The following is a 24,342-nucleotide window of genomic DNA, read 5'->3' on the forward strand; positions in this document are numbered from 1 at the left end:
GATAAAATTGCATATATTAATATTTTATAGGACATGACTTATTTTTGACCTCAATTTCTGAGAAATTTCAAAGCAACAGGATTACTATAACAAATCGTTCTTGTGGCTCTCCAAAATCAAAATGAAATGGTTCTTTTGGAATAGCAAACTATCACTGCTATGTCTCTACTTTCTAAAGATGAGAAAATATGGAGTTAGTAGATGAACATGAATCCTAGTGATAACATTTCTAGCCAAGACTAGAAATAAATAGTATAAAATTTTGTTAGGCAATCACATAATACAAGGAATCCTGTCAGATAAAATTTGGCCTTCCACTATCTTTCAATATTCTCTTATCTCTTACTATTGCTTCTTATCACTTGATTTAGCTCTAAGGTAGGAAAATTAATCTCAAATTCACTTTTCTTAGTTGAAACCTGAGAAGAAATCTCTATGAGGCACTAATAGATTCTGGCCTCTCTTACTTAACACTATAACACAGAACTCAGGGGGAGATACAGTAGGATTGCTGACAGATAGAGGGATGAGAATTGGCTAAAAAAGAAATTTTTACAAGGAAGTAATTACTATTATCTATCGTGTGATCTGACAGGAGAACTATAAGCTGTTTATATATATATTTTTAAAAAGCTTCTTTTAGTCCAGAGTGTAATAACCATTACACCATAGCTGTACACACACACACACACCTTACTGTTGAACTGTACACCTGAAACTTACTGGATTTCATTAACCAATGCTGCCATAATAAAATAAATTAATTAATAAATTAATTAACAAACAAAAAAATGTAGAAAATAAATCAAAAGGCTTCTTTAACCTGGAGAAGTCTTGTGCATAAAATGTCGATATTCCAAAGTCTCTTTTGGGTATTAACACATTTATATAAATTGTATATTATTTAAATATATTCTTAGATGTGGATATTGGTATGTTTTGTTCATTATTAACTTTAATTAAAATTTAAGAAAACAACTCTGATTGTTGAACTACTCAGTGCACTAGTTCTGAACTACTCAGAGTTTGGACTTGAAGAATGACTATCTAAACCTACCAAATGGTGAGGAGTACTATTAATCCTGTGGCTATTTTGAAAAAATTGAGATTTGTTAGAGATGTATATTTTTTGGAGAGGTAATCTTTATATAAACTAAGAAATGCTGATATTAATTCAAATGGTAGTATCGAGGATAATAATTCTTTGCTTTGAAGGGCATGAATTTTAAAAATAACATAAATTAACCAAGATGATTATTTTTGACATTAAAATTGAGAAAAATATAAATGCAGCTATAAACACTGTGCAGATAATTTTCCTTGTTATATCACAGGGTCACATCCATTAACATGTATAGCTAGTAGTAAGTTTAGTCACAAGTCCTAAACCCCAGGGGAAAAATTGAAAAAAAAAAACAAAACATCTTTTACATTATTTGGCAACTGAATATGCTACCAGAAATTACTAAGTACAATACTAAGTACAAACATTCAGAGTGATTTCATTATTTGTTTTTAAAAATCATTTTAACAATCAGTGCCAGAGTGTCCAATTATTAGTACTTTGATATGGTAGAGTATCAGTGTGGTTCTTTCTGTTTTCACAAATGGTATTTGGACATAGGTATTAATAATAACTGTAATATTAAAAATTTATGTGTCTTTACTAGGTATCCGATACTGTGATATGCTTTTTATAAATATTAGCTCATTTGATCCCCACACCAAACCTCTAGGATAGAATACTGTTATCATTACTGTTGGGGTGCGATCAATTCTAAGACCCACGGAGCCAAAAGAGATGCATTATGAGCCTTTATTAGCCGACCAGCAACTGACTTTCTCTACCGTGCAGGGTTAGAGAATCAGCCCTGAGCTCCCAAAAGAGGCAGTTTATAAAGCCTAGAACCACACCCTGGTTAACATCAAATAAGCAAGCATGTTAACCACACCCTGGTTAACATCACACAAGTAATCAGATTACAGAAGCAGAAGTTGTCTCAGTTGAAAATTTTCCACCCTGAACAGTTACCATGTTATACTTAAGAAAATTGAGACACAGTGGTAACTCCGAAAGTCACCTGCAGCTAGAAAGTGATGAGAATCTAAACGAAGGCAGCCTGGCTCTGGAGTCAGTCTCATTAGTCTCAACACGATTGTGCCCCTAAAAATTAGGCGTAATTTTGAAACTTGCATTTTAATGTACAAAGAAATCTGTGTGCACATTTATGACCATAATTAAAAACAAAACCTACAATGTATATAATTTAAGTGTACTTAACTTTATTTCTGTATAAGTATTTTCATTACCAAGGAATCTATCATCTATCTTTTCTTTTCCCTTTTTTTTTTTGTTTCTGTTGACAGTTTCGGGTCATTGGTGAGAAGAAAAAAACATTAGTTATAGTAGTGGTGATTATATGGGATCAAAATCCACTTGCCTGCATGGCTCAGCCAGTTAATGAAAAATTTCAAGTATATAAGACAATAAGGAATAATAGGTATGCTGGTAAATTACAAACATAGCATTCCCTTTCTATGCACTTCAAATCTGCTGTTTATACAGTATGCACCAAACAAGCCAATGACTGATGTCAGACTCAGGCCTTCACTTCTGGTTTCTTAACCTGCTGTATAATTATGTAAGTATTTCTTACGATGATTTAAATGACTTCAATAGAAATTATTTTGGAGGTGACTGGTAGAGTAGCAACAGGCATTTCCTTTATTATTCTTTTCAATGACCTTCAGTAGCCTTTTATTTTCAGATGGTAAAAGTGATTTTTAAGAAATAAGGGAATGAAAACCTTCCAAAAAATGTTTCCTTCTAAAGCCCAAGAATGTTCCATCCTAAATTATATGCTCTAACATGCGTTTCTTAGGAATTTTTTCATATGTTTTATCTTTTCACCGGAGTCCTCTCTTGTACAGACAGTTACTCTTGGATCATGTCTTTTCTGTGTGAGTTGGCTGGGACTTGTTCCTCACCCATCTCGGAACCTGCATTCCTGCAAAGCCAATACAAACTTCACTTCTATTTAACCATGGGATTGCCATTACAAATCATTCTTGTGGCTCTCCATAGTTAAAATGAAATTGTGCTTTCTTCTCCCCCTTCTAGTATAAAATATCGGTGAACTAGGTTTTGCATATTACTATTATTCGTGCATCTTTCATCTATCTACCCTGGAGCTGGGGTGAGCTTCTCTATTCTGTCCTGGCTGCTAGGCATATGGATGAATAAAAACGGTGTGATTGATGGCAGAGAGAGAGAGAACAGTTAGAGCCTGAAATAATCTTAGTAAAGGTAAGAAGGCCTGGAATCAGAGAAGTTAATAGTGAAGAAGTGATAAAAATCGGAGGGTTGGTATGGATTATATTAAATCTCTTCTCATAAGTTGGCTATTGGCATTCGAGCATTGAGGTAGAATGTAACAGATTACCCCAAGGAAACCAGCATTTCTCTTTCTTAAGTAATGAATACCAAGTTGTCCTTTTTTTTTTTTGTTTCCTGATGGGAAAAGCATTTAACATACTTGTAAAACAGCATAATGCCACTTTGATGAAGCTTTTTCAAGAATAACTAGTACATGAGATATGAGCAATTTGTCTATTTAAGATTTAACTAGGATGGCAGCTGGTGCTCAGAAGGATTCACTGACGTGAATTTTAAAGTTGAAAATGCTACATAAGCAATCATAAAATATAGACACAGTCAAAATAAATGAGACAGTCTTTTAAGGTATAAACTATTCACAGGAACATTTCAACTCTAAAACTACAGTTTTTAAAGAGAGTAATATGAGTATTTCTAGCTATCGTTAGAGTGAATTTATTTAATTAAGGGTGAATTTTAGAGATAGGTGTCTTTGAAATTTAATGGAACAGTAACCGAAAGAAAACGAAGGAAATAATAAGTTGGATTTATAAAGTGATTATGGAGATCCTCCAATAAGAAAGCCTTTAAACAAGACGTGTGAGTCTCATTACGTTATGTAAGCTTTAAAATCCCTTTTAGCATCTGGATCTAGCCAGTTTACATTTTGGATTAATTATAATCGTATACACACAAAAAGAAATATCATATCCATCCAGCGCATTATTGCTCAGCAAAATTCAGAAGCAGCAAATAGAAGATGATGATGTATGTAGAAAGAACTTTTTGGTCAGGAGATTAGGGTAGAAATACTTGTCTCACCAAAAGGAGTCTATGGCTTCTAATTATGGGTCATATTGCCCAGCACGTCAAGCATTTTGTGTAAAACAATAGTAAAAATGAAGTAGGTACTATTTTTTCTCACTCTGTCATGCCGCTAAGGTGGAAACTGAGTTAATCTAATATGTGTTTGTGCTAGGTCTGGGTTTCGTTGCTCTTTAGTCAGACTCGAATCTCCACTGGTTTCAAATGTTTAGAGTGAGACTAGGAGTTTTCCTGGGGTTTCTGCATTGGCAGCTCCAGAAATCTCATTATGCTTTAAACTTGTTTATTTGTTTGTTTGTTTGTTTTTTGAGGAGGGGTGCTGGGGATTGCCCTTTGTTCTCCAGGCCTCTCTGGGATTTCCACCTTCTCAGAGAGCCCTTCCCACCCTGCTGGTCTCCCCCAGACTTCAGGTGGTAGCTGCTCTTGATGAAAGCCTTGGGTACCCCCAGTGGGTCTCTGTCCCTCTCTGAGTATTCTATGTCCCTCAGGGGTGTTTCTCTCATTTTCATTGCTCTGATTTAGCCTTCTGCCTCTTCCGCTCTGTGTATTCCGGGGTGGATTGTTCAGCACTCTAGCCCAACTCCCAGCCTTCTCCTTGTTGCCGCGTGTAATAGCAAAAGGGCACAGAATAGGAAGGCGGTGAGGACGCACTTTGTGACTGGGGCTTCTTCAGAATTCGACTCCCTCATCCCAGCCCAGAAGTGGCAGTTTAAATTGTTACATATTATGCTATCCTTTTTTTTTTTTAATGCCAGGTTTTGAATTCACTATGGTTCCAGGGTTCAAGGTAGCCATGGGTCACTTCTGTCCTAGGAGGCAGTTGTCCTGAGCTGGAATTTAGTACCTTGTGGTTTCTTTAAATCCTTCGATTCATGATGGGCTTAAAAAACACATATGTTTTTACAGTTTATCTGACTTGTTTTCATTTTTAAAGTGGGAGCAATGGTCTTTTACTTTCTCTTCATTTTAGCTAGAATTGAATTCAAAGGGGCTCTGTGGAGGCACATTTACATTGTTTCTAATTTTTAGGAATTAAAATTCGTATTGCAATAAATTTTTTATCTATGTCCTTTGGGGTGTGTGTGTGTGTGCTTGTGTGTATATGTGTGTGTGTCTATGTATCTATGTACTTCTTGGGTATATTTATTAGAATGGGATTTCTGCATCATAGACTATGTATAGGTAGGTCACACATTTTAATTTTATATATATTTTATACTCATGAGATATTGTTATTGCTTGTACATTTATGATTTATTTAGATCTAACCATTCATTATATTCTTTAATGAATCTGTGTTTTTCTATTATCCTTGTACCTGAAGAACTACTTTTAGTAATTCTTTCAAATGAGAATCTACTGCTGATGAATTCACTCACTTTTAGTTTGGTTGGAGTTATTTTATTTTTATTCTTTATCTAAAGATCTGAGTGGGGTTATAATTCTATTCTGGCAGCCATGTTCTTTCAGGAATTTCAAAAGGTTGACTCACTGTCTTCTGGCCTTCTTCATTTCAGTTTATAATAGTTAACTATTGATTTTCTTGTTACCTCATGAAGGTTTAACTCTTCCCAACACCCTACCCAGTTACTTTTTGGTTTTAAATGTTTTCTTCTTTGCCTTATATTTTAATATGCTTAGGTGTCTTATGCTTTTTTGTCAGCGTTTCCCACTTGGCATCCATAATGATTCTTGAATTTATAGCATGATCTATTTCACCACTTCTAGAAAATCTCACCCATTTCTTCAATATTATATCAATAACACCATCTCTCTTCTTTCTTCAATTATAATTACATTAATTAGACCTTATTAATTGGACACATTTTATCTTACCCTTTCTTCATTTTCACTTAAAAAATTATTCTGGTGCTTCATTCTGGAGATTTTAGGCTAAACTTTATTCCATTCACCTATTCTTTACCTAAGCCAGGGATCAGTGACCTTTTTCTCGAAAAAAACAGATAGTAAACATCTTATGCTTTGTAGTACATACAGCCTTGGTTACAACTAGAAAACTGCATTGAAACACAAAAAGTATCATACACAATATGTAACCAGGTGGATATTATTGTGTGCCAAAAAAAATTAAAAATAGTATGACACATTTGGCCCATAGGCTGTAGTTTGCCAGTCCTTCACCTAATATAACTTAATGAATTTATAATTTCAATTACCGTATTTTTCATGTTAAAATTTACATTTCTCTCCTTGTATAGACTTTAGTCCTCTGATGAAATTTAACAAAATGCCAACTATTTTCTGAGCATTTGTAATTATTTTAACATATGTGTTGGACAATTCCAGCATCTGTATTGACTCTGAGTCTAATTCTATTGCTTATTTTTTCTCTTAGCATATCTCTTGCTGTGCCTGCTAACTTCTTTATGAAACTGAAGTCTTAGTTTGAAAAACTGTAAAGGCTCTGATGAGACATCACCTTCGGCATGTAGTTAGCATAGGGATGTATCACCTTAGTACCACCCAGGTTTGAGCTAGATCGAAGCTGAGAGAAGTTTTAGTACTTAGAAGACCTGGTGTATTTCAACTTCTCCCTTACTCCAAGGATTATTTTCAGGGGTCCTAAGTGAAAGTCTTGAGCATTTATTAGGAACCCTATTCATTAGAAAGCCCCGTATGCCACATTTCATATCCCCAGTACAATGTGACTGTTGAAAGCATTTAAATCTATGTGGCTTTACTGTACTTGCACGGCTCATGAATTGGTGAGTACCTGAGGAACTAGTGCAAGCTCTCTTATTTGGTTGTCTTAGAAGCTCTGGACTTCTGGATTTCAACTCTAGCCTTAAGAAAAGGGGAGAAACTCTGTTCAGATTTTCCTTCTCTTAGCGTTTATTCTATTCAGGGTCTCAGCTCTTTTCCTTGGCTTAGAAATGGATATATAAGCCTTGTGGTGAAGAGTGGCGTATGATATCAGGCTCTCCTCAGTGAGTTTCTCTCTCCCAGGGTCCTGACCCTTTGAGTACCGGCTCACTTGCTAGTTAGTTCTTCAGTGCCTTCGAATAGATGAATGTTTTTTTGTTGTTGTTGTTGTTGTTGTTGTCATTTGCTGGTTTGATTCATTTCTACCTTTCCTCATTTTTAGACTTCAACTATAGGCTAGTCTACATTAACCTGTTACTTTTTAATCTCTTGACAACAATTCGAAATGGTATTTTTTTTCTCTCTCTTTCAGTCACTCTGTACCGATTATTTTCAGTTTGCTGTATCAGATTCCTTCTCTGAATTTTCTTCTCTGCTCTGTCCCTTAGGAGGTCTCATAGACTGCATTACCCACACTCCCTTGCTGTCGAGCTGCCAAGGGGAGCACCTACAGGGAAGGTAGTGCTTTAGGCCACAGCTCCTGTAGGAAGGATGCTCTTCCACAGGTCTGCTTTCATTTGGTTTTAGGGTCATCAAGCTCTCTGCCCCTTTCATGTACTTTAGACCAAAGGAGAGGTAATGGGCTTTCCTGCTGTTGCTTGAAATTGTTGTTTAACTTCCCTTGGTCGTTCTTTAATCCTGCCAATTCCTCTCTTGATAGCCCCTTAGTTAAGGTTTTTATCACTTAATCCTTTGAATGTGCCATCTGCTCAGACCCCTGACTGATATACATTCTCATTTCTACTCTGGGTAATTGGAGAGTCTGTTGAGGCTGTATGACTAAAATGGTTAAGTTTTTGCCTGTAACTATGGACTCCATTCTTGCAGCCTCGTACTGGATTGAGAATAAAACCTAAATAGTAAAAATTTCATAAGAAGAACTCCCCCAGTGCAAGTATACATTGATGTAAATTGTGCATCTACAACATGTAGGATTAAAAAAAAAAAAATTAGGTTATTACGTAAAACAAGATACACAGAGTTGTTAAATAAGACTAAGTGACAAAGATGACTCAGTAATTAAAATGCAGTGTCCTGGACCTAAAGTGAGGTGGAGAAAGTCACCTGGCTTTAGTTTGTCAGTGTCATTGACTGTGAGTATTTTTCATCCCCACAACAATTGGTCTGAGATTTGCAGTTCTTCCCTTGACATGCTGACCTTTTCACATTGATTTTTTTCTACCTGCTGCTAAGATACAAAATCAATATAATCAAGCAGGCAAATCACTTGATACTGAAATAGCCTGATAATAGAAGAGAAAAATCTAGTTATCCAGTGTCCTTGGATGTGCTTATACTGTATAAAGACAGGCACACAGGCCTACTTCAGAACAGTTCTTGATTTATACTCATGTGCTAATATACAACCTGTATTTTTAAAAGAACATGATTGAACAGGAAGCAGGGAGCAAATGTGTTAGGCTAATTTTCGATGTCATCTCTCCTTGATGACAGACACCTCATGGTGTTTTTCCTGCTAAAACGGATCTGTGAAACGTCCTCCAATCCACATTTCTCTGTCTGCATTTCACCTGACACAGATTTAGTTGAAACTAAGTTTGCGATGCAACAGTTTTAAAGGAGTGAACCTAGAAAGGGATGTGAACCTTTGATATTTTTCTTCCTTTTCTATATTTTCCACCTCCTGCTGGAGATAGGCCAGTCATCTGAAGTAACTCCCTTAAGCCCCGTGTTTTTCTTGCCAGTGTCCTGGATCTTATTTATTTAAATCCAAAACAATTTATTCCTTTCACTTGAGAATAAATTTGGTAGAGAGACCTCCACAGAATTCCTAAACTCATAGCAAATCAGTAGGCATCAATTTATCAGTTAGCTTTAATATACTAAACAATTCATATTTAAAAAAATGACTGGAGCACTTGGAACATTTTTGAAAAGTCATTTTTAACACTGCACTCTATTTGGAAAGTGTTTACTGTTACTGTTTTACCTCCTGGGGGCGGGGAAAATACTCTGGGAGATTCATATGATTTAGATAGTTGCTAGAAATCATTTATTCATGTATGTTATATGTTCATAGTTTGCAAGTGTGTATACTGATTTAAGATGCTAGCACATTTCCTTTTGAATATTTCACCAAAGTAAAGTTTTTAAAAGTTATTTTAAAAAATAGTGGCAATATATTTTCTCATCCATTGTTATGAATCCTGGAATCAGCCCTGGTAACAGGAGAATTTTAAAAATTTACAACACACTTTTCCCTTTGGCAGCAGCGTTCATGTAACTCATCTGTGATAATGATACTCCATATTCTCAAAATGTGATGAATTGATGTTAACTGATGATAAGTTGAGATATTCATTTTTAGTGTGTGGTCAGAAACTAGTCTCGAATTTTAAAAATTGCTCTTTAAAGAATTAAGCAGTTCTTATGTAGACTAATGTATTTTTATAGCTTATTTAGAAATTATTCCATGAATAGGGCAGATAGGGCGAATTGGAATCATTATTTCAGTCAGGGCCTCATCATGTTCCGTGAAATTGGGTCTCATGACTGTAATATAAAAATGCATTCTGCCTAAAGACCAGTCATTTATCTCAACTTTTAGTGGAAAAAGAAGTGATCGGTGATGTTGCTTAAATTATGAAAATATTTGAGAATTGAACTAAATTTAAAATATGTTCTTTTTTTGAACTTTATTTCTAAAGAGCATAAGGTGCATAACAGAATCGAGAGAAATAAACAGATTTCCCCTATAAGCCCTGCTACCACGCATTCATAACCTCCTGCATTATTAGCATCACTACAGAGCTGTGCATTCGTTACCAAGGATGAACCTACGTTGACACATCATAACCACCCAAAGTCCATGATGTACCTTACGGTTCACTCTTGGTGTTATGCATTTTCTAGATTTGGACAAATGCATAATGACATGCATCCATCAATATACTATCATATAGAGTAGTTTTGCTGCTCTAGAAATTTTCTGTGCTCTTCCCCCTAAACCCACAACGAACTGATGCTTTTACTGTCTCTGTATTTTTGCCTGTTCCACAGTGTCATATAGTTGGAATTATACAGAATGTAACCCTTTCATACTGGATTCTTTAACTTAGTAATATGTATTTAAGGTTCCTCCTTGTCTTTTTATGGCTTGCTAGCTCATTTCTCTTTAGTGCTAAACAATATTCCATTGTCTACATGCACCATAATTTATTTTCCTGTCTACCTGCTGAAGGACATCTTGGTTGTTTCCAAATTTTGGCAGTTATGAATAAAGTTTCTATGAACATAATATGTAGGTTTTTGCATGGACATAATTTTCAACACTTTTGAGTAAATACCAAGTAGAGCTATTGCTGGATTTTAGGTAGTAAGAGTATGCTTAGTTTTGAAACTGCCAAACTATCTCCAAAGTGGATGTACCATTTTGCGTTCTCATATTCTAGAGTTTCTATCATTCCACATCATCACCAGGAATTGGTATTGTCAGAGTTCTAGATTTTGGAAATTGTAATAGTTGTGTAGTGGTTATCTCGTTTTAATTTGCATTTCCCTGATGACATATGATGTGGAGGATTTTTTTTTTTTTTTCATATGCTTACTTGCCATCTATATAGCTTCTTTGGTAAGGTGTCTGTTAAGGTTTTTGGTGCATTTTTAAACAGATTGTTTTCTTATTTTTGAGTTTTAAGAGTTCTTTGTATATATTGGCTAGCAGTTCTTTATCAGATATATCTTCTGCAAATATTTTTTCCCAGTCTATGGCTTGTCTCTTATTCCCTTGACTTTTTTTTCCACTGTGCAGAAATTTTAATGAAACTCATCAATTATTTCTTCATGGATTGTGTCTTTGGAGTTGTATCTAAAAAGACATCTCCATATCCAAGGTCATCTAGGTTTTTTTCTATGTTATCTTTAGGAGTTCTATGATACATCTGAGTTAATGTTTATGAAGTGTGTAAGGTTTATGTTTAACTGACTTTTTTTTTTCAGGAAAATATGTCCTTGTTATATACCTTAAAACTTTTATTTACATGTTTGTATCTTAAATGTTTCGATCAAGAAATTTTCACCCATCTTTTGTTTTGAAATGTTTTTCTTTAAGAATTTAATCTAAGTACATATTCTTTATAACCACTTTTTGAAATATATCATAAAAGAGAAATAAATAACACCGTAATAGTTTTTATATTAAATTATATTTAGATTTTTTTGGTCTTAAGAGGTCAATGGCTTATTATAAAATGAAATGTATTTGCATACTATTCTGAAACATGATTAGTATAACTATTTGGCATAGATATTTTGAATAATTATTTTTTAAATGAAAAAATTCTCATGCAGTATAATAGATTATAAAGTATCATTAATAACACTGACAGAGTTATCTTTATTTAGGGCAATATTCATTCATGGTTAATAATCTCTCGTTGGAAGAATTTTTGTTTTTGCATTACTTAACTATTTCATTTAAAATTTCCTGGGATACTTTATTGTATTTTAGAATATCCTTCCTACCCATCAATGCATGTCTTCAGTTATCCAGAAAATATTTATTAAATATTTCTGTACACGTAATAAGGGTTTAATGGGTATTTGTATTATGAATAAATAACTAAATAGAACACAAATGAAGATGACATGAATTCCTCCTTTGATGAATACTGACTTATCACCTTCTTTTTTTTGGCTCACCGGTCACTCATTCATTAAGAGTCTCTCATTTATCAGCCCTTATCCTGGATTTCTTACCTATAAGTTAAGGTACTGGAATCCTGTAAATGAGAGATAAGTGTCTTCTCTCTATATATGTATTGTTTATAAACAAAATAAGATTTTAAATGGCATTTTGAGCCCAGATCCCTTCTTAGTGTAAAAGGGAGTACAGATATGCTGGTAGGAATTTGTAGAATAGCTCTTCTTTCTTTTTCATTTGTTAGTTTGTTAGTTTGTTTATCTATTATTTATTTATTTATTTATTTATTTATTTATTTATTTATGTTGAGAAAGAGAGTAAAAGAAGTCATAAACTAAGTAAGGATGGGGAGGCGATATTGTCAATTTGAGGAGTCCAGGGTGTCTTCTGGAACTGGAGGAGAGGGAATGGGCTAGGGAAAAGGGTATTGGGTGCCATTATGGTCTCAGCCAAAGTGAGAGGTCACAAACTGTGACACAGTTTCAGTGGGTGTGTGCTTTTCTCTAGCTAAATGCAGCTTTGTGGATTCAGACCCCAAGGAGGAGGAAATTTGGCTTAAATTAGGATTGTAATTTATCCAAGCGAATTCTTTGAAGGGAGAGAGGTATAAGGGAGCTGTGGGTATTTGCCTGGAATAAATTAAAATAATTTACCATGGAATTTCAACTAGTAAAACTAGAAAGGAAGGCATGAGCGTTGGGTGATAAGGAATGTTGAATATGTAGTTGGGATGATGGATCGAAGGTACAGGTGAGTTCAAGGCATTTTTAGAATTAGAGTACTAGAGGAAGCAAGATGAAGAGATAGGACAAGGTGGTTGTGGGTGGGATATTTTAGTTGAGTTTTTAAAGCAGTGGCAGTTATTAGTAATTATAAAGTAAAGGTTAGATCATGCGAGTGGCCGAGGTATGTGGAAGGCAAAACTATTGGAGAATAGGAGAAAAGGAGCTGAGAGGCCGGCATCGAAAGTCATCAGCATGGATAATGAAATCAAGGATTTCGATGAGAGTACATAGTTATGGAGCAGTGGTCATTGAAAGTGTTCAAAGAATAAGAGGAAAGACAAAGGAGTCAAAAATTATAATTAGGGAGGAGGGTAGTGAGTGTAATAAGGAAGGGTAATTTCTAAAGACGTAGAATCAAAGTCAACGAATTTTAGGAGAGAAGGGGCGAGTGGGAGAGCATGGTTTAGAAATGATTAGCGGGCCCTGGGACAATTCCTACCCCACATCAAACCTTTGCAGAAAGAATATAATGGGGGAAACAGCCATGTTTGAGAGGACGTTGGGGAAAGCAGTATTCTCAGTGGAAAGCCTGTATTGATGGGCATATCGGTACCTGCAGTTAAAGTATAGGGAATTTTACCAAAGGCTGATCATGAGTTTTAAACATCACCATTCAACAGTTTCAGGAGATTTATATAGGAGCATTACAGAACTGAATGTGAATTTGAGACTCGATGATAACACATTGAGGTATTAAATCTTAGAAAGTCATGATACAAATATAAGAAACTACAAAGATTTGGCTAATGTTGCAACATACTCTGTTTCTTAGAGTTTAGAAATCAATTTCATTGGTTACTTGTTTAGGAATAATTTGGTTTGGGAATAAAATGATCTGATTAATGGGTAATTAGTTTAAGTGAGATTATCTCATAATTTAACTAACATTTAAATAATTAGTATATGATAAAATAGAAACATTAAAACTCTTTTGAGAATACTTTATTATTTTTATTAGAAGTAAATTCATTGTTTTAGAGTCGATGTTTTATGTCCTAATTATTTCTGCAGACTATTGATGCAGAAAGATTGGGATATGTGGGTGGGGTGATGAGGTTGACTTAGCGTTAATTTTTGAATAAATCTGAGAAATAATTTTCTGAGAGAGAATGAGGTAGTGTTTGTGTGTGTGCATAAGTGAGATATCTTCTGGTATATTTTTTATCACTGAGCTAAGTATTCAGCAAGAGGATCACTTTTAGCAGTCGAGACGAGAAAGTTGGCAACTACAGAATAAAGGTAGGTTAGAAGAGGTCAGTCAGCCAGGCAGAAAGAGAGAGAGAGAAAGAACATCTAACAGTAGCTGCCTAAGTTAAGTGGCATTTGAAATTACCGAGATAAAAGACCTTGGCAAAAGTACACCTTGGGTCACATAATTTATTAATGGAAATAAAATATTTGATAAGAAGTAAGTTGATAGTGGGAACTTGGTATTCACTACTTTTGAAAGGGATAGAATTATATTTCAGTAGCACAAGCATAAATTGATATAGAAGATGAGAAAAAATAAAGTTCTGAACACATTATTAGAGAAACAGGAAGGATCGAGTAATATTAAGTTATACCTATTATAAGAGCAATGACCAAAATACAGAATTGAGTGTCACGTAGAAAGAAATTAATATGTCAAACTGTACTTCAATTTTGATAACATCTTCAACTTTTCTCAAAGTGATTTCGAATACAATATCTAATATAATTTCCTCTGTAAAGTAATAGGTGAATCATTCAAAACGGAAAAATTTAAGCAGAGAGATGAAAAAATTACAGGCACTGGCAGACATGATTTGAATTGAAGTTCCTTAAATGCTGACCCAATGTTCTTTCTAAATTAAAAGAAAAAAAGTACAAAAATGTAACAATTTTTTAGTGATCACTGTTTATGCAATACTCTGTTGGTTTCAGAGGACAATGAAAAATTAAATTCTGATCAAGAGAGTCTTTAAACTTGTGTAAATGCCTAAGAGAAGATGATGCATAGCTAGCTTTTGTTGTGTGCTACCAATTCCTGAGCCTTCACAAAGTCCTGTCAGTCAAATAATGCTTTACATGAACTCCAACCTCTTGCATTAAGGTTCCGTATATCCCTGATCCATCCACTAAGTCATATATCACATATGTATCTAATTTCCTGCAACAAAAGTTATTTTGATATCTTTTGTGCTGTGGTCTACACATGTGTTCTTTATGTTTATTGTCATGTTAGTAGGAAATCAAGAAGCATATGCTCTATTAATATACTATATTTAACCCATTATTGAGGATTTCTGAAATATATAAGTAAAAATGAATTAAAAATCATAAAACTATTTACTGACAAAAAGGAAATATTGAAATATTGTTATTTGTCTTAGTTTCAATACATTAACCTAGATTCACAGTTACAGTTGCATATATAACTATGGGAAATAGAATGAAAATGAATAGGGAAAAAACCTAAAAAGAATCCAAGTCAATTATATTTTTACTAATCAGAACATAGTTAGTGTAGATAATTCTATTTAAGCAACATTACTTGGTGATTTGGAGAGCATGAAGATGAATCCTCGCCTTCTAGGTACATAAAATCTGGTAAAATAAATAATCCATAAGATAAATAACCATAAGATTATAACCAAGTAACCATAGAAAAGGAGCCATGCATCAGAAAGTGATAGATAAAATGTCTTGAGTATTTAAAAAATAAAAAGAATAGCTTTTCTAGAAGAGCTTTATGGAAAAATTGGCATAAGGTTGGTCATCGGAGGTTAGATACAATTTGGAGTTGGGGACAATAGCAAAGGGTAAGGATGGACCTACCAAGTGAGAGACAAGAACATAAATAAATCAAAATACTGGAAACAGGAAGTCGGCTAAGCCAGAGGGTCGGAGATGTGAGGCACAAAGAGAAAAACAACGTTGGAACTAGGTTAGACTTGGTTACGTGGTTCTGTAAGCAGTGAGGAGCTGTAAGGATTTCATTCAAGACTGTGAGATGATAAGAGCTGTGTATCCAGATTAGTCTTGCAACTGTAGAATATTTTACTAATTAAGGAATTATGTTGACAAATTTAAGTTGGAAGGGTGGAGCATAAATACATATATACTACATACATACAGTTTCACCTTAACTGCTATTCTGTTCATATATTCAGATGCATTCTCTATAACGACACTTAGCCTCCAGTGGGAAAGACTTTACAAAAGCTTTGTTCTATAGTTCTGGGATAAGGACAAAACCTTTCACTAAGGGATACTCTGGCTTTCCTGTCACTCTTAAAGGAGCAAAAAATCTACCATTGGAGAAACACTGTGAAGGGTCACAGCCCAGACACACAGGCGCAGTAAGAGACTAAGATTTAATCATAAGGTAATTGAATGCTTCTCTTCCTTCGTACCCAACCACCGCACCAACTAAGATCCGGTAGAGTAATAATAATCCCTCCAAATAGAAAGATGCACAGCATAGACTCTTTCTGAGGAAGGAGTACTAAAGGAAGTCCAAAGTCAAGAGGCGAGACAACAAGGGCAATCGGGAAGTATTACTGAAATGCCAAGAGAGGATATCAAATGGAATCATTTAAATGCTCGGATAAAATTAGGGCAGAAAAAAAATAACAAAGCAACAATTAGAAACTAGTTGCCGAATGGCAGATATTGGCCTACCACCCAATCATATGTTGTCTATAAGAAACTCACTAAAATAGAAACACTCAGGTAGGTTACAAGTAAAAGGAAGGAGAAATATATACCATGCTAACCTTAATCAAATAAAAGCTGAAGTAGCTATATTAATTTTGGAAAAGTCAACTTCAGAACAAAAAAGGTTATCAGGGAAAAAGAGGGACAGTACCTAATGGATAAAGGGATTAATTTTTCAAGAAGATAACTCTTTTCCTAGAACAAGTCCTTTGTCTACATTCTTTTGGGCAGGCGGGGAGGAAGGTCAAAGGGTTTTTTTTTTTTTTTTTTTTTTTAGTCTTTCTTTTCTTAGAAATAATCAGTTTTAAATAATCAATATCTCAAAAAAGACATTTGGAAATGGCAAAACTTTGCTCCCCGTTGCAGCAATCTCAATATATGTTAGAAATTCCATGGTGAATTGTACTTCGTTTTTCTCAAAATTGAAATGTGAGAAAGAAAGGAAAAAGTGAAATTAAACTAAGATCCAGATTCCTGGAATCACCATGGTATTGCTATGCCTCTATTTCCTAGGCTCATCTAGGTAAATGAAGTGGAAAAAAGCTCAGATGTAGTTCATTTATTTAGTCCATTTATAATTACATTTGCATATATTTTGTAGCCTAAGAAGTTTATCATGATTGATTTTTTATATGTAAGCTGTAGATCAAACTCTTACAAACTCTTGTAAGTATTCACATTAAATCATAATTTTGTATGAGAAAAGTAGATGTGAAATTTCCTCTTTAATGGAAAATGCAGTCTCTAGTGTGAGTTTCGCCCTTAGTGTCACAAACAGTTCCTCTTTGATTTGACTTCCGGTATCATTTCCTTTTTTAATGTCCCCAGCCTCCTTCCGGATCCTCTCACAATTTCCTGGCAAACATTCTCTTTTTAGCCTCCTGCATTGCTTTGAATTCTCTCTTCTCAGAATTACTACATTGATTTGATTTGATAAAATACATTTGAAACTTGCAGTAATTTGGTTTTGATCTTCCTTTTATATTAAGTAACCCTTAATTCTTTATAGAAATTGGGAAGAGTGATTATCTAGAGAATATAAATTTCTGGTATATCCTAAAGACTAACTTTAGTCAGATCCTTCTATGTCCTGGTCATTATTTTTGTAAACTTCCTATTCTATTCTATGTAGTGGGAAAGTTCTGCATCTTTTTTACTTCATTTTTCTAGACCCTGAGGAAGAGAGGTGCTGATAAGAAGTAAAATGTCCAACAGTGAAGAATAATGATTTTTCATTCAAACTCCTGGGTAATTCGTAAACTTAATAGCCAGCTCATAAAATTATTGCCTTTATTGACCCTGAAAATTTCTTCTGTATACTATGTGGTCTTTTTTCAATTTTCATAGTTCCTATAATATCAAGTAAACAGTAAGAGTTTTCCCTGTTTGTGAATTTTATTTTTTCTCTTGTCAAATCATGTATGAATCTCATATAATAAAAAAGGGTAGAGACATTCCAAAGATTACAGATTAGATGATTAATTTTCATTCTCTTCAGTTATTTAATTTTTTTTTTTTACTATCAACATCATGCATCTTAATTTATAAAGTCTTATAACTGCCTTATCATGATGGAAAGACTTTTTTTTACTTATTGCACATTAATCAATCTTGGTGAGCAATTAAGAAAATGTATCCATTTTATATCCTAAAGGCCAAATAAATAAATATGTCATATAATTTCAGGTACAATAAATGCTGAAATCTCATAAAAGAGTATAAGGCTCTAGAATAGGAACAATGATATTTTTCATGGATAGCAACAAGAGCCCTCATGTGGGTGAAAAGAAAAATTACTAGTGATGAACTCAAAAAGAAAGGCGGGGTCAAACTCTTTAGGACCTTGTGCAATAGATGTGGAGAATTCATAGAAACCATTGAATAATAAAATGGAAATGAAAACTCCTTGGGCCCAGCTCCCCATTCTCACATAGCATCAAGGACAGTGACTGGTGAATAGGAAGAATTTATAAATTAAACGTTTAGGACTTTAAAAATATACAAAGTATATAAAAGGAGGGATAATCCTTGAGAATTATTTTGTACGAACCGCCTGCGAACTCTGCTGCTATTTCTCTCTCTTTTTTTTTAAACAAATGTGGTGACCAAAGCTCTTGTGGTTTCCTTCATTTACTTACAGGGTCTCAAATTTTAATTTATAAGAATTACAATCTCAAGTGGAAATTTATAGTTGGAAAATTAGTTTTAGGACCTAAACTTCATATGACTCTACTCAGTACCTCGCACACTTGTAGATAATCAAGTGTTCTAATGAACAATTTTTATTTTCATTTATATTGCTTTTCTAATGCAATATACATTTCTTCGGATTTTTCTACTATTCAAACATCCAAGGTACTGAATTTTAATAATCTCTTTTAAACATATTTTGTGGAGGTTTGAGTGGTTAAAATGGAATAAGAAGCTTGAAACTTAGATACTTACACTTGTTATATTTTTGGTCTCTGAAGACTTTGTCTTAATCTATAACAATGTACTATTTATGAATATAAAGAAATTGATTGAAAATTAAAGATATGTTCTAAATCAGTAATCATATACCTTGTAGGAGGACATTGGATTCTTTTGTCATTATACAGTGACAGTCTTCTCGGCATTCCTAATCCCCCTTGCCCTGCTCTAATTTTTTTTATGCTACTTATTATGTTCTAATTTATACCTAATATAATATTATTGTTAATTTATTGGTAAAAAAAATTCTTAGTCTATCTCACTCCTACTATAATACAATCTCCACAAAGTTAAGAATTTTTGTCTATATTGTTCATGGTGTTCACTCATTGGCATAAAGAGGGCTTGGCACATAGTAGTTAGTAGATATATGGGTGAATAAAAAAGCGGATATATGCATGAAATTATTGCTTTGGTTTTCAAATAATAATGGAAGCAGAGAAAATCTTTGGAGGTCACTAGGTTGATAAATTGAAAGATCAATTCTAAATCACATAGATTTTATCTCTATACTGGACAATTGATAATGAGTCCTATATCATGGGTATCAAACTATTAAATTTCATCAATAAACATGTTGGGGCTTTAATTAGTATTTGCTTGACCTATCAATTTGGATAGTAATGATATCTTTCTAAAACTTATTGCATCTTATCTATAAATATAACATAGTTGTCTGTTGAAGTTTTCTCAATGGCTTCAAGTTTACTAATTATCTCTTTAAGTGTGACTAAGTTAGTTAATATATTCATTAGATTTTAATATTTACAGTTACTTAAGAAATTCCATGGGTTCTTCTCAGATCTGTCTCTGTACCATAGCCCTTTGTTGCTTTTTAAAAAAAATATATAATTCTTTTATCTTTATACTTTCAATATATAAACATGATATTAATCTTAGAACCCAATATATGAAATTTGGATCCGGAAGACTTAAACTTTATTATTATTTTTTTTTTGGTACTAATTATATTTTCTTCTTTTTACTCTTGTAAATGTTGGCTTGTTTCTTCATGTTTGGTTATTTAAATGTATAAATATATTTATATTTATAATATGTATTTATATTAAATATAAATTTGTTAAATTTAGTCTTTGGGAATACTGAGGAACCTGCACTGGTCCTGCTTTTGTCTTAACAAAGATTGGAGTTTGCTCCAGATTCACTAACTGAGTCTGCTTGCTTTAATCGATTATCTCAGTTTAGGGGTTCCTAGAAAGTGGTAGCTGTGTATATTGGGGGTTCCTAGAAAGTGGTAGTTGTATATATTAATGCATGAGACTCATGAAAAAAATCTATGATTACAAATTCCAGAAAACAATATTATTTCTATTGTTAATTTTTTTTTCATGAATAGTATTTCTTATTGGTTATTTTTGCTTGTAATTGGATTTTTTACAGCTCAATTTTTTGTTATATATATGCTTACCCATTTTAAGTATCTTAACTTTTTTTAGTACCTCTGGTTTAACTGTTCAGGTAATGCAAACATGGGGTTAGATTACTATTCCTCTTATTATTAAAAATCATGAAATTATAGGTTTCTGACCATCGTTTCTTCCAAAGTATCTCGAATTTTTAAATGTATTCATTTAATATTGTGTGTGTGTGTGTGTGTGTGTGTGTGTGTGTGTGTGTGTGTGTGTTAGCCTTTGGAGATTCTGGCATGCTTGGTAATGTATTTCACAATTTGTTTCTTATATCTTATCCATCATCTGTATATTTTATGAGAGCAAAGCCTCTCAGACGATCTAAACTTTTCATGTATATGTCCAAGTTCTATGAAGTTAATTCCTGTTCCTATCCACATTCATGGTTTATAGTTCGTATTTAATAAACGTTTAATGTAACAGGTTAAAATTTCTAAACAGTCTTACTATTTGTGGAATTAAAAAAAAAAGTTCTTCATTCCTTCTCTTGCTCTTTCTATTCCTTTATTTTTCAAATCCGCCCTTCCTCTTATTATCTTACCATTTGCATACGATGGAAGACTTACACAATTTCTTTTTGGATCTTATTCAGCAAAATATAAGGTTAGAAATTGTTGTTCATAGAACATAAAGAATTAAAAAGTGAGTAGGGAGAAATGGATAGATGGAAGATTTTCACCTTCTTTAGTCTAGAGAGTATTTTATATTTTAAATAATTCTGTGAGGTACATATTGAAATCACCATTTCACAAATGAGGAAATCAAGCTCTGAGTGTCGATATAAACTTGTCATATAATAATTCACAGTGGGGTACTTCTGTACCAATCTTGAAAATCTGATTCTACAGACATTTAGTATTTGATTTTGAAGGAGTTTGGTATTTGATTAGTGCTCATAATCAGTTCATTGTCAAAATATACGTTTGTTTTGTGACATTATGCAGATATTTAAACATTTCGAAGCTATTTAATATAAGTGGAATACAGTTTTTGACTGGTGCCTGAGGCAAAAGAGGGTCATAGAGGCTTCCTGGGCAAGTCTTAAGGGGACAATTTGTAGCAGTTTAGTGTGACATTCTTGAAACACATGATATTTTTAATTTTAACCGCTATAGTCAATTCTTATATTTGGTCAAGTATGTAGTAATGGGAATCAAAAGCATTTTTATATGATTTTAATTGTCTAATTTTGATTAGTAGTTCAAGCTTTAAAGGTTTTGTTTTCTGACCTCTGGTATCTATCCTCATTTCTACTTTAACCCTTTTTATTACTTAGATCTGAATTGTCAGAACAATGTAATGCTGATTATCAGATTGCTTTTGATTTTAAAACATTTGATTATACTCGTAACAGAAGATATTGGTTAGTAAAATGCTTTTTTAAATACCCATGTATTTAATGGCTCAGAAGTTGAAAATATGACCTGATAAAAATGTTTAAAGTGACTTCATCCAAGAGGAGATAATGGATGTCAAATAACCACATGAAAAGTTGATCAGCATTATTAGTCATTATGGAAATGCAAATTAAAACTAAAATGAAATACCACTACACATTATTAGAATGGCAAAAAAAAAAAAACCCCATGATAATGCCAAGTTCTGACAAGGATGAACAACTGTGACTCAGATGCCTACAGTGGGAATGCAAAATGGAAAACAATTTGGCAGTGTATTTACTTAAACCTATGCTTCTCAGGTGACTCAGCGATCTCAATCCTAGGTATATATCCTAGAGAAATGAAGACATCTGGCCACACGGAAACCCGTAGTAAATATGCACAGCAGTTTTATCTATAATTATCCCAAATTGAAAACTAACCAAATGTCCTTCAACTGTCGAATGGATATACCAGTTGTGGTACATATGTATAATAGAATATTACTAAAAAGAAAAAGACTACTGACAGAACATTATGGATGAACTCTAAAAGTATCATGCTAAGGGAAAGAAGCAAGAATTGGAAGTATACATCCTCTTGATTCCATTTAAATAACATTCTTGAAAAGAAAAAATTATAATGACCGAGAACAGACCAGTGGTCCTTAAGACCTGTGAAAAGAGATTCATTACAAAATGACATAAGAGAACTTTTTGAGGTGATGGAACTGTTTTATATCTTAATTGGAGTGGTATTTACATGATGGTATACACTTTACAAAACTCATTGTTCTATACACACTTAAAAAAGCAAATATTGTACATGTATATTGTACCTCAGTAAAACCAACTAAAATAAGACATATACAATTTCATAGTTTAAAAAGTCTAATTTTTAAGGTTAAAAATTCTCAAATATACTGGATGGTGGAGTTAAGTATTTTGGGCTGAAGATGCTGAAACCTCAACTTTAGACTTTGTTTAAAAGACATGTAAACTTTCCATGGTAACCAATCAAAGAATAAAGCGCTTATGAATTCTGTCAGTGCAAAGGTTAAAGGAATTAGAAAACCAAACTTAAAAAAAACCCTATAAGTTGATATTTTTAAACATAAATATTAGAAAGCTGATTCAAAATAAAATTGAAGTCTTGAGGCTTTAACTCATGTCACTTCCTCTGGAAAGTCATTTCTTGACATCTGAAATTGCAACATTCTAGACATTTTTTATTCTCTCTGTTGTCTGTTTTTTCTCTTTATTAGTTATACTGTCTCAAATACTATATTTTCTACTTATTTTAATCTTTATTGCAAGTTACTTGTGTGAAGGTTGTTATTTTTTCTACTCATGTAACACCAGCTCTGAATAAGTAATAGGTTCAATATGTATTTGTTGAATGAATTAATAAATTATTGAACAAAATTAATAAGCTGGCTTTTGAAATACATATGATAACTACAAAAAGAGTGATTATTCCTTTAGTGTACAGGAACATATTTAAATGACTAAAAATAAGCCAAATATTTACAACCTGTTTAATACAATTATAAGAGCTGAGAAAGTCTGATACATCACCAGGTATAGTTTACAGCTACTATAAAATGGATTTAAAAAATGTATGAGAAGTTATAATGTCTGAATTGGCCTTAAAAATGCAGGTTATTCATTCAAAGACTATAAATATTTCCTACGTCTTATTTGTAAGACATCTACATTTTCTCCATGTTTGGTAGGAGAAAGTCATTGTTTGGTGGCCTTTCCCAACTTGAGTCTGAAGATAAGATTAAGCTCTGAAATTCTAAAGCAGTGATTCTCAAAGTGCTGTCCCAGACCACCAGCAGCAGTATCACTTGGAAAATTGTAGGAAATTCAATTTCTCAGGTCCCACTCAAGACCAGTGGAATCTGAAACATTGAAAGTTAGTGTCAGTTTGTGTTATAATAAGTCCTCCAGGTGATTTCATTGTAAACAGATGTTTTCAAATGGCCTAAAGGATCTGTTACATGTTATTTTTTTCTCCTACACATCTAGAATGATGCTAGTTATGTGTCATCCTTAGGGAGAATTAATAGTCATCTTTCCTTTGACATATATATGAATTCCCTTAGTGTCAGTCATATATGATATCAGTGTTTATCTAATACCATCTTTTCTCTGGTTTCATAAACAACCAAGAGCAAAAAACATCTATACTTACATGACTGGATTTTATTAAGCACAGTCGTGATAGCTAAAAACTTAAAGCTTTTATTTGGATTATAAATAAACAATGTTTTTGAAGCAATGTGTTCTAGAATTGTATCATGGAAGACCATTTTAGCTCTCTAGTTTGTGGAAACTAAATGAAACTTGAGAAAATGAGGTATCCTGCATGTCAATAACTGTGTTTCCTTTCTAGATGATAACTTGAAATAAAGTCAATAACTTTGGGCGATTTTCTGCAGGAGCAATTGCAGATCACATGTACTCACACTGAGCAGGTCCAAGTGAGAATGAATGGTTCTCAACACTTATCTCGTGATGAAATGTAAGATTTGTTTAAGCGCCTGGGGGAAAGTAAGAGACATATTCTTGGGATAAGATTTGTGGATGAAGTATGTTGTTTTTCCACTATTACTAATAAAAGTAAATTTCTTATTCATACCCCACAGGTTCTTACTGTAACCTTAATATGTTAATTACAGACGGTCAAAAAATTATGCTCTGTATTTCGAGAGGGTAGTGATGAAACAGTTTTTGAAATCTGACATTATAATGTAATGGTTAGGAAAGCAGAACCTGAAGATCCTCTGCCTGAATTCAAATTCTGGCTCTGATTTTATAAGCTCTGCGATCTGGGAAATGCT

The 24,342-nt window shown here is 33.3% G+C and overlaps 1 protein-coding gene across 4 annotated transcripts in view; it reads left to right on the top strand.

Annotated features, from left to right (window-relative positions):
* Window positions 1-24,342, top strand: part of SPOCK3 (SPARC (osteonectin), cwcv and kazal like domains proteoglycan 3) — a 304,660-nt gene that overhangs the window by 71,996 nt on the left and 208,322 nt on the right. The gene's annotated exons all lie outside the window — the stretch shown is intronic.

This window comes from Rousettus aegyptiacus, unplaced genomic scaffold (assembly GCF_014176215.1).
Source record: "Rousettus aegyptiacus isolate mRouAeg1 unplaced genomic scaffold, mRouAeg1.p scaffold_m13_p_16, whole genome shotgun sequence".
In the NCBI taxonomy this organism is placed as follows: Eukaryota; Metazoa; Chordata; class Mammalia; order Chiroptera; family Pteropodidae; genus Rousettus; species Rousettus aegyptiacus.